This window comes from Sceloporus occidentalis, unplaced genomic scaffold (assembly GCF_023333645.1).
Source record: "Sceloporus occidentalis isolate IW3139 unplaced genomic scaffold, rSceOcc1.0.p SCAF_27, whole genome shotgun sequence".
Taxonomy (NCBI): Eukaryota; Metazoa; Chordata; class Lepidosauria; order Squamata; family Phrynosomatidae; genus Sceloporus; species Sceloporus occidentalis.
The window spans coordinates 5,742,311-5,767,996 of NW_028317007.1; positions in this window are offsets into that span (position 1 = coordinate 5,742,311).

Genomic DNA, 25,686 nt, shown 5'->3' on the forward strand with positions numbered 1-25,686 from the left:
GAAGTGGTGCAGCCAGAGAGCTCAAGGCAATGACATAGTAAAGTTTTATACATGTATTGTATATTGGTTTATGACTTTTCATGTTCACAAAGACATTTCATAGCTATGTGAAACTTATGTTTTCTGTATTGGCTGAAATAGAAACTTTTTACATCAATATATATTTTTAAAAGCTCGATAATATATGGGAAAAATGGTAGCCGTATTGTCAATATCTGAGGTAGGAAATCTATACTAAGGAATCCACCATTATTAAGAAATTAGTCTTGGATTTCTTAGTTTCCTCAGAAATTCAGACTGATGCAATGTCATTTTTAATATGAAGTGGTACCGTGCTTCATGTTGAGCTTATGCAATTTTGCCACTTACGTTTCAGTAAATTAAAAATATTAACAGCAAATGAGTCCAGTTTTCAGAAAATGGAATAGCTGTTATGGACAAAGAATTTATAAGCAGAATCATTTTCCTGTGTTAAAAGTCTTAAAATATTTCTACAAAAAAGATATATTCTACAAATATATAAAAAAGTAATACATATTCAATGTGTATTTCTAATATTTTTTAAGTAATGTATTATTAATGAAGATAACAACATGTTTATTTACTTTTGTATGTATGATATTAGAGCAGATTACTGCATTTTAATGCTGCACATCGAGTAGAATAATTTATTGTTGCTATTGTAGACAAATGTTTTGTTTCATGTTATTCACATAACTAGGATATAGACGAAGTCCTTGGCTTCAAATGGTAGTAAGCAGGCTGAATGTTATGATGCAGGAAGGAATTTAAGAGGGGAAAGAGAGAGCGATGAAAAAGAAGTTTAACCCCTTTCAGCCCCCTATGGACATACATGTACATCCTTAAAAAGCATTCAATAACATGTACATACATGTCTTGATTTTTACGCAGTAGCTGGGGCATCTCAACTTAAGCAACATTAACACCCATTGTACATGTGCAAGTAGTTTTCCACACTGCCGGTCCCTCTCTCTGCTGCCTCTTCACTCTTACAAAGTAGTATGCAGAGGATTCTTTAGAAAATAATCATGGATATAGAAAGGTTCTATGAACTAAAAAATAAAATATTACTCTAAGACAGTTAAACAGAATTCTAAAAATGTTGCTGATACTGTTTTTTTTAAGGGTGGTTGTATGTTCATTTTCATATTAGCATCACTATTGAAATTGTTCCAGCCTGCTTCATTGCAGCATAATGATCAACCTTCTTGTCTAACCAAATACTACATATTTGATTAACTTTACAAACAGTTCATACATTTATAAGTGTAATTCCTCTTGAAAACACAATTTTAATCATCAGCCTGCCTTTCATTTCAGAGTAATCCTTAATTGATTGACATTTAATCACTTTCTCTCTTATTTTACTGTCCCTTGCCTCATAAGGGGTAATTTTGTCTTTACAGTAGTTTAACAGCTGATGAAAAAGATTTAAGGAAACCTATAAACTTAAGATTGGTTAATAGCCGCTTATAAAAGAATATTATGCATTGAGGATCCATTGCACAGATGTGATACTCAATTGTAGAAATGTGCATGGGGTTTATTAAATTACTGCACAAATCTTCAGTCTCCTGAATTATTGTTCATGTTGGTATTGTTAGGCAAATGGGAAGACACATTATTGCTTCCAGTTGTTCATATCACTGTGTTCTAATACAGTTAGAGACAGCTGGCACATTGCTTTAGGCAAATGTAGAGCAACAGCAGCTGTGGAGTACTGGACCCCAAGAGAAGACAAGGCACCGCTGAGTCAGTACTGAGCTGCTGATCGTCTAATGTCCAGAAATTCAAATAAGATGGTCTTCTGCCAAGATACTGCAGAGTATGCAACCGAATACTAAGAGGATTTTTTAAGCATTGCCATTTTAGGTTATTAACCATAGTAATTTTTAAAGCTTAATGATTATTATTGCAAAGCTGGCTTATTCTATATAGAGCATAATTCAGAAGAAGAGGTAAACTATTCTATCAAAGTTGTGTGAACTATAACTCCCATCATAGGTTTCTATATTATATGCAACATAGGTTCATATAGTTTCTTGTTTCTAGTATATATATATTTAGTGTTGCATGTGCATTTGCTTTTAATTTTATCTGAAATAGCGATTAGTTCTCCAAAACACTAAACAAGAAATCTTTGTTTTTAGAGGTGGGAGAGGCAGCTGGTGTGAGATGGGCAAACTATCAACAGAAGGGATGTTTTTGCAAGCAACACCATGGGAGCAGTGATATTAATGTTCTGTTCTCAGGACTTCCAAAACTATACTTGTCCATTATTTCTTCCTCCCCTTTGGTGGAAATGGACTAGTTCAATCTTTGTAATGATAAGGTATTGTAGGTAGAAGACTGAAGGATAGGAAGTTACTCTGCTTGGTTTGCTGCTGTCTTATCTGACATAACATAGTACTGTATATTAAAAAAAACCATATGCTATAGGTAGTTTTCCCAAATTAAATGGTGCCATGGTGAGTGCATATACATGCACATACTGTTCTAAAAGCTATTGTAACATGGGGATTGCCGATACTGAACAATCTCTCTGTATAAAACCCTTGTGAAAGTCAGAATTATCAACCTTTGCAGTATCCCCTTCCCTGTGTCACCAACAATTCTCACTCTGACAAGAAAGGTATTCTTGTGTGTGAGTGCCAGATAGAGTTATAATGTTGTGGTGTGGAGAGGGCTGACAAATAGTGTTGTGTGCAGGGAGGAGCTAATGCATAGTGTTGTCACACAGAGTCTAATGTACAGTGTTCTGAAGGGCTGCTGGATAGTGTTATGTGACTGGGGGTTACTGGAATAATGTTGTATGAAGGGGATGAGGGACTACATCACCCCATCCAGAATGATGTTTAAGGGATGTGCATTTTAGATTTCAAAGGCAAGTGCATCAAAAAAAAAAAAAGTTCTGTACTTTGATTTAGTGTAATTGTGTAATTTAACCTTATACTGTGTCTCTACCCTGCAATATATTATGCAATCTCACTGACATTGGTTCTGTGTGCAGTCTACATGTATGTACCACTACATACATATGATCAATTTACCAAGGAATGGGGATTATTTTCATTACTTTTTTGGAACTTAGTATTAAATAATTGGCAAATTATGGGGTAAAATATGTCTTTCTGTCCTTTTTGGTATATTGTACCAACTAGGTTACCTTGAGTAGCTTGACTTGTCTTCAATAAACTGTTTATATGGTTGCCACCTAAATGTAACTATAGGAAAACTATGAAAATGAAATAATTCATATGTGGGACCAGTTTCTAATAATATGTCCTGTTCTCTTTCAATAAAATTGTGCCATGACCCCACCACTCAAATTGTGGAATCCCAGTGATGAAACCAAGATATTACCCTAAAAGATTGATCTTTTGATGTTATCCTGATATATCACGTAATACTTAAATATACACATGTATATGTTAATTTATTTACAAATACTTTAAAAAAGTGACATTTTATAGTTTGTTTGGGTTTACACCCCTGACTGCACATTCCTTTATGCTCACAGGATTCCATTTGCAGGATCTAATATTTATTATATTGAATTTCAAAATAACTCAAAAAGACTTCATAAAGTTGGTTTATATATTCTATTAGTGCTTGCAAAGAGCCCCTTTTCTCACATTCATTCTCAAATGAGACATGTGAGTGAACACAGGCTAATGCTATTAAAAAGTCAGTGCAAGGGAGAATAAAACTGAAAAGGATATAACTCAAAACTCAAAATAACCAGGGCAAAAGTGGAACACCTAGTTTTGCAAATTCCTGCTTTCAATGCTGACTTTGTTTGAGAAATGTATATTATGTTTTGCAGAATGGAAACTATGATTACTAGACTCAACCAAAATTCATGATAAAATAATAATCATGATATCAAAAGACTATACATACATGTATATAGTGGTTTTTACACCCTTCCCTTTTCTTCTTGCACAGTCATAGATAAACATCTCATATTAAACAATGCAATCGTGGTAGTCAAACATAAGTCGATAGGGATATAGTAAAAGTAAATATACAATTAAAAACATACTACAGACATATGATGGGAAACTCTTAGTCCATGAGATGCAAACCATTCATACATTTTCTGGAAGCATTTATTAGTACAGAATACTGGTATATTGTATTAATTCCCTTTCAGACCATGCAAAATACATTATTATAGACAAATAGCCTACTTAGAAAAAAAACACGCTCATGGTAAAAGCATCTGCTGCATGATATCCATATTGATGCAAAACTATGACGACATAGGGTTAAACATAAGTAAGAGAGGGAGTGAAACTTACACTGAGATCATGCTGATTTCTTACTCATGTAGACTATATTCCAGAATTTAAGCTATTTTGGTAAAATAAACACAACCTTACCTTTTGCCCAAAAGCTTTTATATTTTATACCCTACTGATGTATTAATCAATAGGCGGATTTATGTGTCATATTCTCACAATGTAGAAACAATTTCAGGAATTAAAACTGACAAAAATAGAATATAAATTGTTGCTATTTGGTTGCTTTCTATTGATTTCCTGTTCACAGTATCCAGCGGCAGCATGGTGCACTGTGGCAAGCCTTTATTCAGGTGACCTTCAACAGTGCTAAGTATAGAAAGTACAATGCAAACACAAAATGCATTGCTATATACCAATATACATGTCAACGTCTTTTTTTAACCAAAATAACAATATACTCGAATCCTAAAACTTGAATCATTTTTATTTTCTTTTATGTTTTCATCAATATCTTTTTTACCTCTTTTTTCCATTGCAATGTACAAAAGGATACATTCAATCCAGTCCAATGTGAGAGATTACTTTGGCATTACTCATAATTGTAAACCCTAACGTGCTGCCCGTCCACAAAATATTCCTAGACATATGGATCTATTAACTAAGACTTCAATTGGTCATTTAAGTTTGCATGCTAACACTGGTAAGATAGCTTGCATATTAACTAAATCAGTTGTCAGTTGTTTGTGAGTGTATGCATGTGTCTATGACTTTTAATATTGTCATTTTCAGTGAGGGCATGTGAGTTACATAAAACTTGCATGTCCTCGCCTAAAACCCATATAACTTAAACAACCACTCCTAACACAAAATCACAAAATAGATATTAAAGCTAAATAAACAAAACAGGGGTTTACAAGGCCCCCTTTTAACCAAGGTAAAGGGCAATGATATCCCATTTCCCTCACTCATTTCATAGGGATTAAAAAGAAGCCTTGGGGTTATAGTCCCAACTATACCCCCTAGTTATACTAAAATAGCAATGTGGGATGTTCGGGGGATTGATTTAAATTAAAAAAAAAAAGAAGAAATTCAAATAAAGCCGTGGGATCCCCATCTACAAGTTCACAGGAGGTGAATATCCATTCAATTTAAATTTGTGAGGAAAAAAAGATAATTGAACTCGATATTCAAGTGTATGAGATTTGTGTGTGATTATTTTCAGAGTGTAAATGTGAACAACTACTACTATCTAGCTCTTTGGATTTTGCTAAATTTGTTGCTTTACGTCTGCTTGATATGTTCATGGATTTTTCTTCACCACATATACAGTTGATTGGTTTCAAGTACTTGTGTATTTGGGTTTCAAGACATTGGTGAAAATAGTAAAACTCTAAACATCCTTAACTATCTTAAAATGCACATAATTTGCAAAGTTCAACTTTTCTTGCTTATAGTTTTTTCGTTTGACGTTTTGAGAAGAGTTTTGGCATTTAGTTAACAAGCAACAAGATTGTATGACCCCTTAGTTAAACCTTGCTTTAGTTTACACAAGGTCTGAAACAATAGAGTCTCTCTAAAGTCATTATAGGATACTATGTTTTGTTAGTGTTTATTGGTAGAAATAACAAATACTGGGACATAACTGTGTTTTCTTATATAATTTATATAAATTGAAAATGCATAATCCATGCAGCTAATGAAGGGAATCCAGTCCTTTCTTGAGATGATTTTGAAACTAGCAAATTAGCATTTCTGCAGAATTGTTATGTTGGCATGTATAATCAATGCATGGTGAGAAAATTGTGGAAGCCTTGTATTTGTCAGATATGATATAACATGTTAGCTATGGACTGCAAGAGTTGAGTAAAATATCTTCTGAGAGTTGGAGTTAAGCAAGTCTCCACCGAACAATCTAGCCTTCCCATTCTATAGGAAAGCCTGCAAGCATCGTGTGCAACACAGTAAAGTTTTCTCAACCTGAATCAGTTTGACCTATTACACCAGCTATGGCCCCTATGTAAAAGTACCTGTTTTTCTTCTCTCCTTTCCTTCTCTCCCTGGCCACCACGCTACTAGAGTAATGAATCAATACTTGCCTAACTCACTTATTTTTTGTAGTACTTTACTTTACCCTTTGAGATCTAGTTTTGTCACCCACCACTCTTTGTAGACAGCCTTTATCAAATATTGATCCCTTCTCTGCTAAAACTAAAAAGGTCATATCCGAGTCCAGATGAAGGGCACTGGAGCAATTATACAGGAAGGGCCCCTTCTCTGGATTTCCTGCCTTTAGCAATCTGTTTTCCCTCTTTTTTTCTTAGCTTTTTGTAAATCCAGATTAAGGAGCTTTGGGCTCCGAGCAATCATACAGAAAGAGATCTTTTTCTGGATTTCCTACCTTTAGCAACTTGTCCCCCTTTTTTTCTGCTACCTGCCTCTTGTGGTCTTTTTTTCCTTTTGTTCTATTCTTTCCTCCCTCTTTCACAATAACTTTTACTTTATCTCTTTTTCCACCTTACTTCTCACATTTTCCTAATTTTTTCCTGACGTCTTTCCCGTTTCTTCTATTTTGTCTGCCCTTTACATTTACCATCCGACTTCCTAGCTTACACACACACATGCGTACATAAACACATTCACACATCATATGCGTATACACACACACACAAATATATATATATATATATATATATATACTATATGGACAAAAGTATTGGAACACACCTTTTACTTATTGAATTCAGGTGTTTCAATGAGACCCATTGTCACAGGTGTATAAAATCAAGCACCTAGCCATGCAGTCTGCATTTACAAACATTTGTGAAAAAAATGGGTCGTTCTGAAGAACTCACTGAATTCAAGCATGGTACTGTAATAGGATAACATTTCTTCCCTGCTAGATATTCCAAGGTCAACTGTAAGTGGTGTTATGGAAAAGTGGAAATGTTTAGGAACAGCCGGAACTAAGCCACGAACCAGAAGACCACATAAAGTCACAGAGCTGGGGTAACCCAGGGCTAAAGCACATTGTGCGTAGAAGTCGCCAACACTTTGCTGATTCCATAGGTGAAGAGTTCCAAACTTGCACTGGCATTAATATCAGCATAAAAACTGTGGGGTGGGAGCTTTGTGGAATGGGTTTCTATGGCTGAGTAGCTGCATGCAAGCCTCACATCACCAAGTACAATGCCATGCATTGGATTGAGTTGTGTAAAGCACACCGTCAATGGACTTTGCAGCAGTGGATACATATTCTGTGGAGTGGCGACTCACGCTTCTCTGTTTGGCAGTCTGATGGATGAGTCTGGGTTTGGCGAATGCCAGGAGAACGTTAACTGCATGACTGCGTTGTGCCAACTGTAAAGTTTGGTGGAGGAGCAATAATGGAAGGTGCTGTTTTTCAGGGGTTCGGCTAGGCCCTTACTTCCAGGAAAGGGAACTCTTAATGCTTCACCATAACAAGACATTTTATGACAATGCTATGTTTTCAACTTTGTGGGAAGAGTTTGGAGAAGGCCCTTTCCTATTCCAGCATGAAAGTGGAATGTTCACATTCACTAGAGCCGGCAGTTATGTGTGATAGGAAGTTCAAAAGTCTTGCTATCCCACACAGGGTTCAAAACAACTAAGTGTCCCTGCATAGAGACTGCAGCATGACCTGTAATACTACCTTCCCCCTCCTGACATCTTGGCCCCACTTCTTGAAAACTGTCTCTCTTTCACATATTGCTAGTGGGATTGCATCCCACTACCTAAAGCTCAATATCTCAAAGACCGAGCCATTGATCATCATTCATCTCCTCTATCCCCAACTCCTGACATTTTTGCTCTCTATTTCAACCCTTACATCACACAATACAGATACAAATTGATTGTTTTGCTATATCCTGTCTATATTAATGCAACTCCCTACTAATTGACTTCTTTTGCTCCTACTTCAACCCAAATCATTTTGAATACCTCTGCCAGAATACTTGTTGTATACCACCATTCTTAACCTGCTACCCCATTGTGCCAGCCTCTCCATTGGCTCCCTATACCCCCAGAATGAAATATAATTTGTTCCTACTTGTGTATTTAGGATTCCGTGTGTGCTGCACCTATTCTCTGGAATTTCCAACCTCATTCTGTTTGACTCCCCTACTTGTTTTAACATTTAAAAACATTAGTTATTAACATTGGTAACATCTTTAACATTATTTTTTTTTTTTTTTATTTATTTCATACATTTGTAATCATTTTAAGCACATACAAAGCAAGAGACTTGTGCACAAGGCCCAAAATAATTTCGAACAAATGTTTTGTTTTTGTCTCAATCATTTCTAAAAACAAATTTTGTTCCATGCCCTTTCATTTTGGTTGAAATTCTGAGGACTTTTTTATTTGGAAGTCAAATTTGTAGCCCTAAAATATGTCTCTCTATGTCCCATGCCTTCTCCTCCAGCCGCGTTTTTGATCCCAGCACTCTCCCCCCTATGTCTCTCTACCCATTCCCCACAGCCTTCTCTGCCTTCCTTGCCCTGTTTGTGCCCATGCTCTCTCCCCTTGCCTTATATCAGCCCCCTTAAGGCTTACTCACCTTTTCCAGCCGCTGTCTAGTCTCCCCTGATCGCTCTGTGCAGCTGCAAAGAAGATGCTGACAGGAGATATAGGAGAAGGACCAGGAGAGGGGGAGCTAGTCAGTGTGTGAGAGAGGAGAAACTGACAAGAGATAGGTGAGGGGGAGGGGCACGTGTATAGTATAGAGGGCCTCCAATAGAAGATGCCCTAAATTATAATATAATCCTTGATTGTTTGTTGAGGTAAATTAATTCATAGGTTTTTTGTCGGTTAATTGTCATTTGTATATTACATTTTTATAAGATGTATTAGTCTGATAACATTTGTTCCCCAGCCCAGTTTTATGGAAATATGTGCTTACCTGGTGGTCCCTAGATTTTAGGACCCATTCAGCTCATCTAGTCTGCCTGTTTTATCTGCTGCAAAGGCTCAAACATTAATCAGTCCTTGGTCTTGTCTTAAATTCATGCATGTATTATAGCCTCTACCGCTTCTGCTGGGAGGCTGTTGCACTTATCCACTAGTCTCTCACAAAGTGACAATAAGTAAAACTTACTTTAAAAGTAAACCCCCGGGGGGTTCTGTGGAACCTCTCTATTATAAGTTGGTGTTTTGGTTGATATTTTTAAATCTATTATTAATAAGTTTAGTCTTAGGAGGATCTGAGTATATCATATATCATTTTTATCTTTTGCTGTATGTAACCTCTTGTATCCTGGCCTTGATTGTTTCCTGTGGAGTTTGCACTTCCTCATACTTAATAAGCAGCACCTGTTAGATTTCTTGGACTCATGAATGCTAAACAGGTCCATCTACTTCAAACTTTAAACACATTTTCTGTGAACATTACCAAAATGCCAATCACAGCTTGTTTACGCCTGCCTGACTCCAACAAAAGTAACATTTTCTAGTTAACTGGCAACCATCCCAGACTCAGCTACAGCAGGCAAACCTGCTTCCTGTAATAATGAATCAGTCTCTTCCTGCATGGTGGAGGAATTATGGTCTATTCTTCATTGTATAATTGCTTTAATTCAATAGCATGTGCGAGGATGAACTGTTTCTTTGAGGTCTTGCCATATCTCAGTGGAATTTAGGTTTGAACTTTGACTAGGCCATTCAGAAACTTTACATTTCTGTTCTTCATCCATTCTCATGTATACTTGCTTGTGTGTTTTCGATTATTATCTTGCTGCATGACCCAGTTTTGCTTGCTAAAGAACAGATGGCCTGACATCTCCTGTGGAATTGACCATTACAAAGCATTTTATTTAATGTTTTCATGCCATGTACTTTGTGAGATTCCCTGTTGTCCTAAACAATATGGTCAATATGGCTCTCATTGTGGCTTAGTGTGGGCCCTTAGCCTTAGAAATGGACATATGACCTCTTCCAGACTGATATGTTTCAGCAATTGTTTTCCTGAGGTGTTTGGGGATGTTATTTGAGTCAGTGGCCCTGCTGTTGGCATCAGTTGCTGTTCCTGCTGACATCAGTTGGCATTTCTGCCAACATCGCGTGACATACCCCCATTGGCTGTCAACCTGGAGAAGCAGTGCTTCTCCTGGCATGTCCCGTATGATCATATACCTCACAACCTCATTATTTTGGGCAGTGTCCCACTTTTGTTGGCAGTGGGGATCATGGGCTTGTTAAGGAGATCAGAGGATCTCCTCTGACTGGCCCAGTGACCTATCAGTGCAGCATAGGCCTCAAGTACAGCTCCTATATGGCCTTGGTGTGACGATTTGAAGCTGAGCACCAAGATATGATATATCTAGATCACTATGTGGCAGGATGGATAAGGTTGGCAGATGGACCGGACCAGCCTCTAAGCATGTGCTTGCCCCACATCTAACTGAATTTAACTCCATATGCCACTTTGAGCATCTGAATGTCATGTTGGAAAGTATGTAAATAATCAGTGTCCTTAATGGGTTGCATTTACTAGGGAAAGGGGGGGGCTCTTTTTACACCAGAACATTCCAGGTTTCATTACCGGAAAATGCAGATTCTGTGTTACTACAAATATATAAAACATACACAAAGTAATACATGTACACTTATAAACACAATAAGGTGTATGTCCTGGTGATTTATCCTGTAATATGCCAGTATACCTAAACTGAGAGCTTTCTGCTATAGAGTTAAATCTGTATAAATCTACATTTCCAGCAAAAGTATTATTTTGTAAATATAAGTACAAAAAACTTAAGGAACAGAACATTTCAAATGAATGAGGTGTATTAAACGCATGCTAGTGACAGAACTCAGTCAATGTAGATAGCATGCCATCTTCTGGCTGTTCCTTAAAAAGCAGATGAACCACACACAAACTAATAGCTAAATAGCTTGAAGACAACAGACATCAAATTTTTATGAATAAACAGTTTGGAAGGGAAATAACAGACTTGTTACTTGTGCCATGCATTGTTTTCCTGGGGGACTGTGTAGAGATAAGAATTCATTCCTCAAATGTAGTTTAACAACTACTAGAAATTCCCAGCTTGACATTGAAGCCTCTGATCACCGGTAATCCTGTTTTATGGGAAGAACGTTATAGTGGAAATGCTGAAGGGCCCGAACACAAATATTTTGTTTACATTTTCTCTGCGTCCAGCAAAGCAGACCAGATAAAAGTCACTTTTTCCCAGTACAAAGAAACACACCTGTTAATCAGAGATCTGACATAATCTTTTTTTTTTAAAAACTCTTTAAATGCCATATATGTTTGACTCGAGGTACTGAAGAATTAAGGAGATAAACATGGTCATGCTTCTGTCATTAAAGCAGGAATTCATTAAACAAATCGACCAAGTATGACCCTTGAGATGTACGAAATCTACTATTCAAGAAATGGTTTGTGTTTATGCTCTGTTGCATCATAGTACACTGATTTCATACGTTGTCAACACTAGAGTCCAAATATGATTCCCAAAGCCAACATGGCTAATCAGTTTTTTTTCTTTAAAGAAGAAAATTGTATTGATGATCTGCAAAACATGAAATCCACAGTTTGTTCAATATATTGCAATTTGTATATTTGCAGATATGTACATGTGTTTTGTTTTTATGAGGTATAAGGCACTAATATTTACCATGTTCACATAGTGTAACATTTTTTTTAAATAATAATAAAAGCACTTAATCTTGGCACGTTTTAATGACATTTTAATGTATATATTAGTGTGAGGTCATATTGTTTTTCTAAACTGTAGATAGTTAACCAGTTGTGTGGGTCCACCTCATTCCTTACGTAAGTGCATCAGCACCACTGATTATTAATAACTGATCATTTGACTGAGTAAATGCCTAAAGAATTCTATACAATGGTGTGGGGCTCTGAAATATTTCCTTTAATGACTACAGGGGCCGCAATTAAACAAAATATAAAAACAAAGAAAATGCAACCTAGACCACTAATAGGTCTAAAATTCTATTTTTATTTTTTTTTTAATTACAAAAAAGATTAGAAAATTGCATCCTTTTCCTTTAATAGCATCTCTCCTCTTTTTTTTAATTTTAGGTTTTCAAAAATATTTGTGTACATCAAGCTCGGATAACTTCAAAAAGATTATTTTAATATTTTCATCCAAAAAGTGGGTTTTAAGATGTTGCCTTTTTAATAACAATTAACATAAGCTGGACTTTCTTTGGTACTCTCCCAGCCCTGGTTCCTCCGCTTATTATGAAAGATTACAAAAGCTTTAAAAAAATTGTTATAAAATATACACATTTTCTGTCAAAAGCTCTTTAAAACGTACTTACTTTACTAAGAGAGTGGAAGATAAGTGGTGCAGCATCCAAGCAGAAGTGGTATTGGCTTATACAGTGAGGGAATTTAAAATGCATGGTATAGGCATAAAGCTATCATGAATCTTAGACAAGACCAAGGATTGATTAAGGTTTGACTTAAAAAATGGTCTGATGTTTTTTATGTTTCTTGAAGTTCTTAACCATTGAGAAATCTCCCCAAACACAATTTTTTGGTTGATGTATGTAATGTTACATTGTTTTCAGGTAACAGATCATTTGTGACCAGATGGCTCCTAACTGGGGACACGTATGGAAAATGTATACTGCAAGTTTGCATTTACATTCTCGCTGCCTTACGAGATGTATTTTATATATGTGTCCCTGGCTAGAGGAACCATCTGCTCAGCCTTACATAAACTGTTTAGCCCACGTTAGTTTGGTGTTTCTGTTTTTCAGTGCTTGAATCTATACCACATAAATAAGAACTTGATGATGGAATTATAGAATGTAAAATGACATTAATTTCATTTAATATTATGAGTGACCAGGAGATTATAATAAAATCCACCATACAGTGCCATAGAGTATACATTTTCCATTGTCCTCCCCAGTTAAAGTTAAAATGTGGACTTCATAATTTGCGTAGGCGATTGCTCCAATGCCATATCAAAAGTTCAATAAAAGTGTGCCTTTGGTTCTGCAATCATAGAGAGATTTGTAGTATTTGATCTTTTTTAAGTTTAGATTACATATGCTTCTGAAATTACGAAAGCAAGAAAGGGAAAAGAATTAATGAGATCCAAACTCACAGAAGGAAGCTTTTTAAGAATTAAATAAAGGTCTGGTATGTTATATTCTGCTGGTGTCATGCAGTTTTTAGTAGTTTAAATTGTGATTATTTTTCCCCATCTCTGCTTCTTTGAAAAAGTAATTGTAGATTGGAAATTGCAGCATTTAAATAATTCATGAAAAAAGCCTTTAAATCCAAAGAAATGTACCAAAGGTACACAATAACCAGTGGAAGAACAGCAAAAAGGGTCAAATCTTTTCTAGTTATCAGAGGGTAACCTGAGTCTCAAAGAGTATTTAATTAGACTGGTCTAGCTATTTAGCCCAGGGATATGATTTTGTTGTTTGGAGGTTTTTTTCCCGCTTTCGATACATATCCTGATGGTACATTAGAACATACTGTGGTGGAATCTCTGAAGAGTTGCTCATAACATTTGTAAATTTTATTTGGATAGGGAAAGTATCTGAGAATGGCTTTATAAATGCAGAAGATGTAAAATTTCTCTGCAATCTTATGTGTATAACTGGTACTCATCCAGTTCGGCAATATACACACATGACGTATGATGTGTAAATATATATATATATATATATATATATATATATATAATTATTGGTGGTATGGTAGAAATGTGCAAATTTAAATATATGTGGTTTTACATGTAGTTGCATTAAGAAATGCAGAAACACTGCTGGAGGTCAGGCCGATGAGTTTAAAACAAAATAAAAAAAAATCAAAAAATCAAAACCAATTTAAGACAATTAGTTATTTATCGAATGATTTTATTCCTTTTAATTGGACTATTAGCTTTGCACAATGTAGGATAAATCTCATTTTGCTACAAAATCACTTTATCCTCGGGAGAGGCTAGGAAAGCAGGCCATAAAAAGACAGACATTTCGTGTAACAAGCACAGTATTTTTTAACCTCTCGTTCCGAAACATTACATGTCTGTGTTGGGCACGTGTTGGGTAATCTGGGGATTGCACAGCACACTGGATATTAATGTAATTAATGTCTTCTTGTTTTCTAGTGGTATTATTGAAAGGGGCTGTCAAAATTGACTTTTTAAATTATCCATCTGGCTCCTAAAATTCACATCCTGTCTCTAATGCGGTGCCAAGTCTCCACTGAGAAGGGGCTTGTCACTTAATCGCTGCTGTGGATCACAGATGATGGTTTATAGGTTTAGGCAAATTGCAGGCAGCGCTCTGTTAACAAATGGAGAACACAAAGGTATTTGATAATTATACGGTGGAGCGCAATTGGCCCTTAACAGCACCTGCATGAACAGCATTGGGGAGTCTTGTTTCAACACAAAAGCTCCTTCTTGTTAATTAACCTGTATGCTCTTGTTACAGATGAAACATTTGTGTGCGCTTAATAGATTTGCAGCTCGTTAAATACACTGGGCACTCTTTAAAGCAGGCATTAGGCAACCTTTAGCACTCCAGATGTTGCTGGCTTGCATGCTTTGTTATCTCGGGTCTCTGCAGAGCTGGCTGAGGATGATGAGAACCGTCACATAGTTATTACTTATGTGCGTTGCCATTTGCTATGATGTCATAGTGGTTGTATCCAATTAAATGTATTTAAAATACATCTACTTTAATAGTTACAATATAAAACAGGATCTGATTTTATCCTCTGCTGATTTGCAGTATATAGTTCAGTTGTTTCATAAAATTATTATTAATCAATTAGATTATGTATCTTGTATTTAGTGGCTATTTTGAGAGATTTATGCAATCTCCCATTTTTTTTATTTGTGAAGAAACATTGAAGTGGTTAAAAGCAAAAAAAAGACGTTTTTAAGACAGTTGATGAAATTTGTACTGCAAAGCACATCTTGTGGGGCAGAAACTATTTTTAACCCCTGAAATATGTATTTTCTAAATGTGTTACTGGTCAAAGGAGAAATCCGATTAAAATAGTGATTAGCTTCTGTATTTTCACACTTATACTATGCTCCTGGTTGGCTCATCCACCACTACTAAATTTCCTAAGCATCCATGAATAGTATTTTTGGCATTTTAAAAGTTTGCATTTTGATCTTTATTGATTCAAGATTCTTAATTTATTTTGTTCACTTGATATACTGGATATAGTTCTGGTTAAGTTATAATATTTTGGTGTGAACGCTGGTGATATCAAAAGATATTGATGCTCTTTTTGTTACTCTACTTCTAGTGTCTTCATCGCTACTTGATACTGGACAAGGAAATGCAACTTCATATGCACTTTAGGAACAGAAGAGAGGCGAAAGCTGACAAGGTACTGTATCCAGTCACTCAGTCGGGACAATTCAGGGAGAGCTGTAGTTTTAACTCTCTCACTTCACTATTCTTTATGAGAGGCCAACACAAGTAAGCTGCCCCTATATAATGCTCACTTAACTATACATTATACAGGGCTAAACTCTTCCTCCAGCTGTAGCTCACTGGGGCTGGCTGTTCATAGTACATAGTTAAGTTATGAAGGTGACACTTAACCATCTTGCAAACTGTCCTGCCATCTCTTCCTTTATGAATAGAAAATAAAGATACTCTAAACAGAATTTTTAGTTTGCAAATTGTGTGTGATTTAAGGATTCATAAAAAAACAAACTTTGGACTAAAACAGCTATATGTCAATATAAAAACCAGTTAATTTGGATTACAAATTACATCTACTTGACAAGTTCTTTTTTAAGTTGAATGCTTGAGTTTCCCCTAAACTTTTCAGATTGCTCCCCAAATTAGTCTACCAATGTTTCTGTCTGCTGTAAGACCTCCTTCCTTATTTGTCCCTTGGTCTTGTCTTATGTTTCAGTTAGTCTTATGTCTACGTGATGCATTTTTAAGTGTCTCATTGCATTAATCTTTACCACTTCTGCTGGTTGACTATTCCATTTATCTACCACACTCTGTCACCGGAGAGCTGGTAGTGGACAGTAGAGTAACAGGGATTTGCCCAACTGTCTGTATCCCTTCTATGCTTATTTTGTACAAAGTGCATTGGTAGCCAAATGTTTTTGGGACACTCTTAGTAGGGTGGGTAATAATAAATGTGACATAATAAATGTTTTATATCAACAATTTTTTAATTAATCTCAAATTGATATTTATAGAGAAATGTCTTCAGATAATCATATGACCAACAAGTCTTCCCTAATGTGCCGTTAAAAAAGAAATTACAGTAGGTTAACATCTAAAAGGGCATATATCTTCAAAATGTTAACCTTCAGTGCTGCCCTAGGTCTATCCCAGGGAAGCACTGTCTGCCACCCCCACTGTGCCGCTGTCCTACTGAGCGTCAGGGTATGATGTCATCGAAGGTAGCACGGAGTGTGAGGAAACTATGTAGTACTGTGCCGGCTTAGCACAGCCTTCCATAGAGTTAATGAGCTGTTTGGGGAGATCTTTTAAATGTCTGAATGAGTAGTCTTGTAGCTTCAGGCTTCCTGTTATGCAGCAGAGGAGCTGCAGCACCCATGGACCTGGTGACCTAAGCCTACACATAGTTGGCGTAGACCAGAATACATCACTGCACATTATATTTAAATGCAGTTTCATGGGACTCAGAACACACCAGGGGTCACGTACAATAAACATTTCCGGCCCCAAGTGGTAAAAGTGGTGCAGTCACCATAGCAACCAATGGAGTCATTCTCTACTTTGAACCACAATCAAATATCTAAAGCCCTCATTTTACTTCAAACATCTGAAAATTCTTATAACTGAGATAAAGATGTGGATTCTTTTCCTTTTAAGTTGCGTAAAAAGAATGGATTTTGTTAAATATCTGGTCCACATTGTACCATTGTGTTCTTAAATAAATAATGTATTATTAGGATACAAAATGTGCAAGTCTGTTTTGCCTAAACAGTTACATAGAAGAAACCGTTCTTACACAATTATGAGTTAGCCACTTATGCAAATACCATACTTTTTTTGTAAGGTAACATTTATGTTACTGTAGTGTGACAATGTTTTCTACTGGGCTTAAAAAGGTTTAATATTAACAGAGAAGGAACACATATGCATATTGATGCAAGGCACATTAGTGTTCATGCTGATCAATGACTGGGATCTTCTGCTTCAAAACAAGACCCATAATGCATTTTAGAACAGGTCAATAAAGTCTCCTGTGCAAAGTAATATGAGTAATTTGTTTCAATTTATCATTCATTTAGTGTACCCTGCTTGGAAAATTAACCGGTTACTTAGAAATATTAATATCTGATGTTAGCTAATAAATATTACAAATGCTGACTACAGGGAGAACCTGCTCTATATTATTTTTCTTGTGAGTTTTATTAAAATTATTTTATTGGGGGAGGATTTGTACCTCTTAATCAAAATTTTGGAGAATACCTAACATTTCTTAATGTAACACTTTGTGACAGAGCACTCAGCATATCCTATATAGACCTTACAAAAGTGCATGGAATAAGAAATGTTTTAATTACTAAATTTGTGTGCCTAAAAGTTCAATTTTGTCATTTCTATACAAATGAGTCACATAGCCCTGTAAGAGTAAAACAGAGTCATTTTAACAAAAGTAATTAAAAATAACAATAATAACAAAAATAAACTGACTTGAAGACATACTGGCACAGACACAAAATAGAGCCCTGCTCTTGCAATTAAGCTTACAATCTATTAGGAAGGTCACAGGGGAATGAGACAGAAGGCGAATGATTGCTTGGTTGAGAATGATTTGATAGTAGTGTGGGGGATGTGGAGATAATAGAAGCCTCCACAACCCCCGCATTATGAGGGCCCCTGTACAGCTCCTCCACCCACCGGGGCGGTTATACAGGCTAGCGTCGCGAGCCACACGCCATCAGTCCTAATAGGCTGAGACTGAGCGCCGAGATAGGACGTCGGTTCCCAGCTCTTAGACATAGAGAGAGTGTGAGGACCTCGAGGGAGCAGAAGAACTGACACTAGTGTGTGTGTATGCTAGTATATGTGCATGTTAGTATGTGTTATCGTGTGTATGGAAGTATGTGTGTGTAAGTATGTTACTCTGTGTGTGTATTCAGAGGGGGGCTCCTGGCCTTTTTTGTTAAGCTGCTGGGAGAAGTCAGTGGTATGGAGTTACCAAAGGTGGTGGTTTCATTCGAAATGTAATTTGTGGGGTTTCAGTAGGCATTTAAAGTTAGAATAAGTATTGTAGAGTCTGGCAGAACAGGGTAGGGAATGACAGATAATAGGTACAACACTTAGTATCACATAATCTCATACTCAAACCATTGGATATTTGCAGATATAAAGTCCTACTTTCTCTCGTACGTATGCATCACATTCAATGGAGTAATGGGACATAGGCCAGTACAGAACCTCTCTGTACTGTCCCTATCAGATCAGAAAAGCTATAATTTTGGCAACATGAAAATCCCGGAGTGATTTTCACTGCATACCAAAAATATCTAGTGGTTACCACATGTATGCCTCATTACAACCTTTACAAGATTTATCGCTATTGAGGTTTTAGTGACTCAGTTCTTATTTGGGCTGTGCAGTGTTTGGGTATGAAATAGTTAAATATTTCAGATTATTTTATGGCTTTCATCTAAAATGTTATGACTTTCATCTAAAATTCCCTGAGTTTTGATACCTGCGTGTATGTATATCTATAGTATAGTATATCTACAATATATCACAGTCTCTGATTATTAAGAACCACATAAACAGTCATACATAAACAATTGATATCCAATATCCAACTAACGTAACCTCTTAACAACATGTAATGGCTTGTATGTGTTGTCTGTCACACCCGGTTCCTGGTCTTGAAACTCTTTCATGCATCTAGTTTGGCTGTCATATGCATGGTTTATCTTCTTTGTTCTTTGTATAGATTTAACAGCAAAAACCTAATTTTCCTCAATTTGTTACATAGCTAATTATACAGGCTGACAATGGAAAGATGGACTGTCAGAGTCCCATGAGACTTACGAGAACTCAGTTTATTAAACAGAACATAAAGGAAACAATGAGCAGATACTAAATGAAATCCTACTTTTATGTGATAATAGCAGACCTTATGCTTCTTGCTGTCTGATTTAAAGCTCTGTCAGTCTTTCAGATCCTACAATTTTCAGATCAGTGCACTTAATGAACCTATGTAACGGAGTTAACAAGCTAAACAAGTGATAGTCTGATAGACAGATATATCGATAGACTGGTTTTACCTACAAGTTCAGCATTTTGGACACACCTCGCATTTCCTAAGGTTGTATCTGGAATATTATTAGCGCAGTTGCTGAAAGTAAAAGGAACGACATAGGCATTAGGCTTATTTAATGAGTGAATGTATTAATACTAACAGGTGATACATGCTGCCCAAGAACTTTAAGCTTTAGTATTATGTATTCTTAGTACACAGTGTAATTTTGTTATTATTATAATCCTATTATGATAATTATGATAACTAGAAGACACAGAGAGGAGTATACACTAAATTAACTAAACCAATTGCAGTGTGAACTAGCTCCACACAAACCTACCATTATTTTTTTCAGTTTCACCAACTCATTTGCACCCTGGTGCATATGATCCTATGAAGTGATTGTGAGGCAGTAAAGAAAACCAGAACTCTAATTCAAGTACACAGGTGAATGCACCAGAATTGTATATCAAGTACCAGCACCCAACACAGACATATGGTTTGTAAGCAAACTACACTACATGACCAAAAGTATGTGAACACTTGACTATCACATCTTGTTCGACATCCCATTACAAAAAAAGGGCATTAATATGGAGCTGCCCACCCCCTGTTGGTGTATCAGCCTCTACTTTTCTTGGTAGGCTTTTCTCAAGATTTCGGACTGTCTATGGGCATCTGTGCCCATTTATTCAGTAGAGCACCGATTTTGCACAAGCAGGACTGGCTCGCAATCGGTGTTCCAATTCATCACAAAAGTGTTCAATAGGGTAAAGGCCAGGGCTATGTGCTGGCCACTCGAGTTCTTCCACATTAAATTCATCAAACCATGTCTTTACAGACCTTGCTTTGTGTACTGGGGCACAGTTATCCTGGAACAGGAAAGGGCCTTCCCTAAACTTGGGCTTGATTTATCTATCCACAGAACACATTTCCATTGCTCCAGAGTCCAGTGGTGGACTATACACCACTCCAACCAACCCTTGGAATTGTGTTTAGTGATCTTCGACTTGTGTGCAGCTGCTCAGCTATGGAAAGCCATTTCATGAAACTCCTGACCCATAGTGCTTGTGCTGATGTTGCTTCTAGTTTGGAACTCTGTAGTTAGTAATGTTACAGAGGACAGGCAATTTTTACGCGCTGCTTATTTAATCACTCAGCAGCCCTGCTCTCTGAGTGTGCCCAGTCTATTGCTTCATGGCTGAGCTGTTGTTACTCCTAGACGCTTCCATTTCACAATAATAGCACTCACAGTGGACCAGGGCAGAAACTGATATGTGGACCAGGGCCGAAACTGATATCTGCCAACGGTGGCATCCTATGACAGTGCCACATTTAAAGTCACTGAACTCTTCAGCACGACCCATTCTACTGCCAATGTTTGTCTATGGAGATGGCTGCCTATGTGCTTAATTGTGTACATTTGTAAGCAATGGTTGTGACTGAAACACCTAAACTCAATAATTAGGAGCGGTGTCTATATGCTTTTGGTTATATTGTGTGTGTCTTTTGGCACTCACTCCCTGCATATGTTTTTAAACATAGGAGAGACTCTGATCATAGCTCCATTACCAGCTCAGTAGCCTAGGTAGCTGCCTATCTCACTCATATGATAGGCCTGGCCCAATGAGATTGACCTGACCATACTAAAATTAAAATTATTAGTAGCACTATTTGTCACATACCTAGGTTGTTGGCAATGTTATGTAAATGTTATGTTCTTATTATGCAAAGTTATCATAGAAATGCTGTTCAGAAGTGATTTTTGCTTATATGGCAACAATTTGTTGCTCTGGTAGATCGAGCGTGACATACAACCTAGATGAATCAGCACTCTGAAGAAAATGATGCCATAGATTAATTTCAACAACAACCTTCTATAATGTATCTACTTTTCTTAAATCAGTAGGGAAATTAGTTCCATACAATATATTTGTCATGAAGTAAAAAGTAATTGGCAGTTTTCTGGCATTATCAACTGGTTGTGATGGAAAGCCAGCCATGCCATAAAGAGCTTCTACTCTCTCTTTATATAATTCTATTAGCAATGGAAACCTCCATTTCAACTCTGTTCTCTACAATATCATTTAAAACATAAGGTCTATTCATTGTTTGTGCTTACATTTTTGAATAATACAAAATAAAGGCTGTTGGATCCTAGTGCATATGTGACAAAAATATTAACATAATTTTCCCAAAGTACACATTTGGGAAAAAGCCTAGCCAAATGACCCAGTGTAATTAGAGCACAAAACTGAAGTTTGCATTGTGACTTTAAGGCACAAATGACAACATACATGTACAACATACATTATCAAGAGAAAGCTCCCCACATGAACTGGTTATTTTCTTCCCGTGGAAACTGAGGTGCTTGTATTACTTGACTACTTTTGTCTAATAATCAAGCGGGGAGCGCATATAGCATCCTACATAGCAAGTGGAGCTTAAATGTTTCTGTGGCCTGGGCCAGACAGGCCATCTGGCACCCAGGGCAAATTCTTAGGTTGCATGGGTCACTTAGCTTTACTGCTGCTCTTCTGGTAGATTCAACACAAGTGTAGGAGCATAGCATGCAGTCTTTAAAGGCCAGGGCTGCATTTTTTTTGCAGTCCTGTCTGTGGCGATAATTCAGTTCTTTCAAATCAAAGAAGCCTAAGATTTGATAACAGATGGAATTACGATTCAGAATCTAATCATATTGAACATGGGTAGCTCTGTGATTTTAGAAACCTTACATGAAAGCATTTTTTTTTGGTTAAGGCATCCGGGGCAATGGTGGGCTTTTACTTGTAAATACTGATGAATGCAATATATATAGTATCTAAAACCAATGATATAATCACATCGTCCCTCAGTCCTCTTAGTATTTAGTAGACTTGTGCCACTGGACCAAAAAGGTTTTTTAGACAAATTTTTCGTTTTGTTTTTGGTCCTTTCGTTTTCAGACAACAAATTTTGTTTTCTGCCCTTTCGGTTCAGAAGAAATTCGGAGGGCTTTTTACATTGGGAATTTGAATTTCTTGTCACTCACCCTCATTCACTTTTTCATGCTCTCTCACGCTCTCTCACGCTCTCTCACACTCTTATTCACGTTCTCTCACACTCTCATTCACTCTCTCTCAATGTCTTTCTACCATCTCCAACGACCGTTTCTTTGTCACTGTGTTCTTTCTTCTGTTCTCTCTCTTCATTTACTTCTGCCCGTGTCCTCTTTGTAATGTATACATATTTTTGCAATTAAAAAATTGTAGTTTAAGCCCATGGGCTCATGTATCCTATGTATTCCTTTAGCATGTAGCCACGCTTTGATTTATAAGCATAATATGTGACCGTGTGTATCCAGCATATGGCCGCATGCCTGTGATATAACCACCGCTGACCTTAAAGTGTTAGGTCCAATTTAATTTTCCAGCCCAGTACTAGCTACATATATACATATTTGGGCATTTTTAAAGATAAGTAAAGAAATAAACATGGAACATATTAATAATACTACAAATACATGTCATTTAATATTGTTTGATGTCTGAAATATGACAAAATGCATTCCAAGTAGAGTCACAAGGAAATATATTGTATTTATTTTTTTTTACAATTAGTTAATCTATTTATGCAACAACATGACAAACAAATCACACATGCAGAAATATTTTCATTTTGCATGTTGTCACTGATTTATGGGGCGTGAAGCCCTACTCTCACCATTTTTTAAAAAAGAAATAGAGTTTGAAATATTTCCTTGTACAAGCCAAACCATTATTAAAAAATTAAGTTTTCCAGTGTATACTGCAGCTTGCCTACTTTTCATGACAAAGTTGGTAATTAGAACAGCGATTTAATGGTGAATCAGGCAGAAATATTCAAACCATGACAAATGACTTTAATAATGTGGCTTGCAGTGTTTTAACAGAGATGGATTTCACTTCCTAAAATTCTCGGCTTTTCTGCCTGCCTTGAAGATAAAACTGTCCAAGAGGTATTCTGTACCCGTTATTCAGAAAAAAAAGCGTTCACTAGCTTTTAAGTGGTCCAAATAGCTTGCAAATACAAAATCATCATTCAAAGTGTTATGATTCGTATTCCTTTTAGTTGACAGAATGTAGGTATACATTTTTTTGCAGGCTTACAATTTACACATCCACTTTCTGCTTAGCTGCTCTTGTACCGCTTTAATATTGCAACCCTGACTTGAATCATTTCAAGGAAGTCACGCCGGCTTCAAAATTGAAAGCTAATTTTCGTGTTTGTCATAAGTTTGTTAAGACCACATGCATTCCACAATTTGAAAAATGTCATTATTCTGTCCATGCAGAGGCCTCGTAATTGGATAGTAAGGATGTTCAAAGACTAATTTGTTGAATTGCGCAATATTTTAAATGGCATTATGCAGGCTTATAGGCCCTCAAGGGATTGAGCTAAGGGCCTCTTGAGAAAACCTGTTTATCAGTAAATGATATTAGCAGCTTTCAACTAGCTTTTGTCTTCATTAAATTGCCGCTGTTCCAATTGAGGGTCACATCTGAGACTTGATTTGATAATTTGTCATTATTGTCTTGTTTATTGGAGCATAAAGTTGATACAAAACAGAGGGTAGAGTTTGTACTGGAGTTAAGAACTTTTCTAAGGTCGTCTTGAAGAATGCGGTTTGGAAATAATGAAAAAATATGGTTCGCTTTGCAGCGATTTTGTATCACCTTCCTGTTTATTCCATGATCTTTATTTTTTCAATACACATCACCAAAAACACCAAAAACAACCATTTGCATAAATCAACAGAGCTTAAAATTGCTGTCTCTGTGTTAACATGTTTTAATGGTTTAATTAGTGCTCTCTCATCACTCCTTAAAGAGGGTGCCAACCTCTGTTATAGGCATGAGCAGTCAGGGGAAAAGGATTTTTTGGCTCTAGTAAGATCAAAACTGCCCCCAATCATCTCATCAAGCATTGTCATTATGGGTTGAAATGCCACATGTATCATGGATGAAGTTTTGCTATAGCCATATCCCACAAAGTACAAAGTGGTCAGTGCCCACATCAACAAAGTTATGGCATAGTAGTCCACACAGCTCTGAAAATGCTGTAATAAATGTGGTTTATTCATTAAAAGAGGCAGTTGGCAGGAGGTTTTGCGGAGACTTAGGGGTTTTAACTCTCATTTCACTATTCACTATAAGTTTATCTAGTAAAATGGACTGAGCTAGTCCCGCATATATATAATTCAATGGATATGTAGACAGGGAAGAAATCTCACTGATTTAACTATACATTATATAGGACAGCAGAAGTTCACTGGTGTTGGACCTTCATAATTTAGAATAAAGTCAAGGAGTCAAAACCACAACTCTCCTGCCAACTCCTCGTCAACTCTACCTTAAACAAACCCCACTTGGACTAGAGAGATTAAATTGTGCCAAAGTTTGCAAGCCCTTGTAGCATATTTAGAAATATAATTTTTGTAATTTTCACGTTTGGTGGTTTTCTTTGTCTTTCATAGCCACTTTTTTAGCATATTTAGAAACCAAGGTAAATAATAGACAATGGTATGGCATAACTGGTTGTTCTTTAACTACAGCCAAATAATGTGGAGGTCCAGTTCACTATATCAGAAGTTGGAGCATTGCAAGTGTCACAGTGCTTTGGGGCTCATAGAATTGAGAACCATCTTGCAGCAGAATCCCTTTAAATTATGGCACTGAACATGCAAATCGTAGACCGCGAAAGTGTGTAAAAGCAAATCTGACTCTTGTTTTGTTACCGCTACAGGTTGAAATATCTTTCATAGTCTGTACTGTCAGAGGTCTGCACATAAGGAAAATCAATATATGAAAACAATCAGCTTTCACTGATGCCTTTTGCTTATAGGTACATAACGATTCAAATTGAAACATAAGGACAGAGAAAGATATATGGTTTTGCCCTAGAAATATGTTTACAATTCTAGGTAGTGTTCATTTTAATAACATTGCAGTAATTCTCTTCATTTTATTGTCAAAATATATTTGACAACTTGCCTAAATTAGTTCTAGAAGTTTTCAAACGCAGCCACGCTAACATTAATGTAAAATCTCTCATGGAATAAAATGTTAAAAAAAGTTTCAATTGTTGTTAACAGATGAATAGACCATATCCAGTAAAGTATCTTTACCGTGGAATATA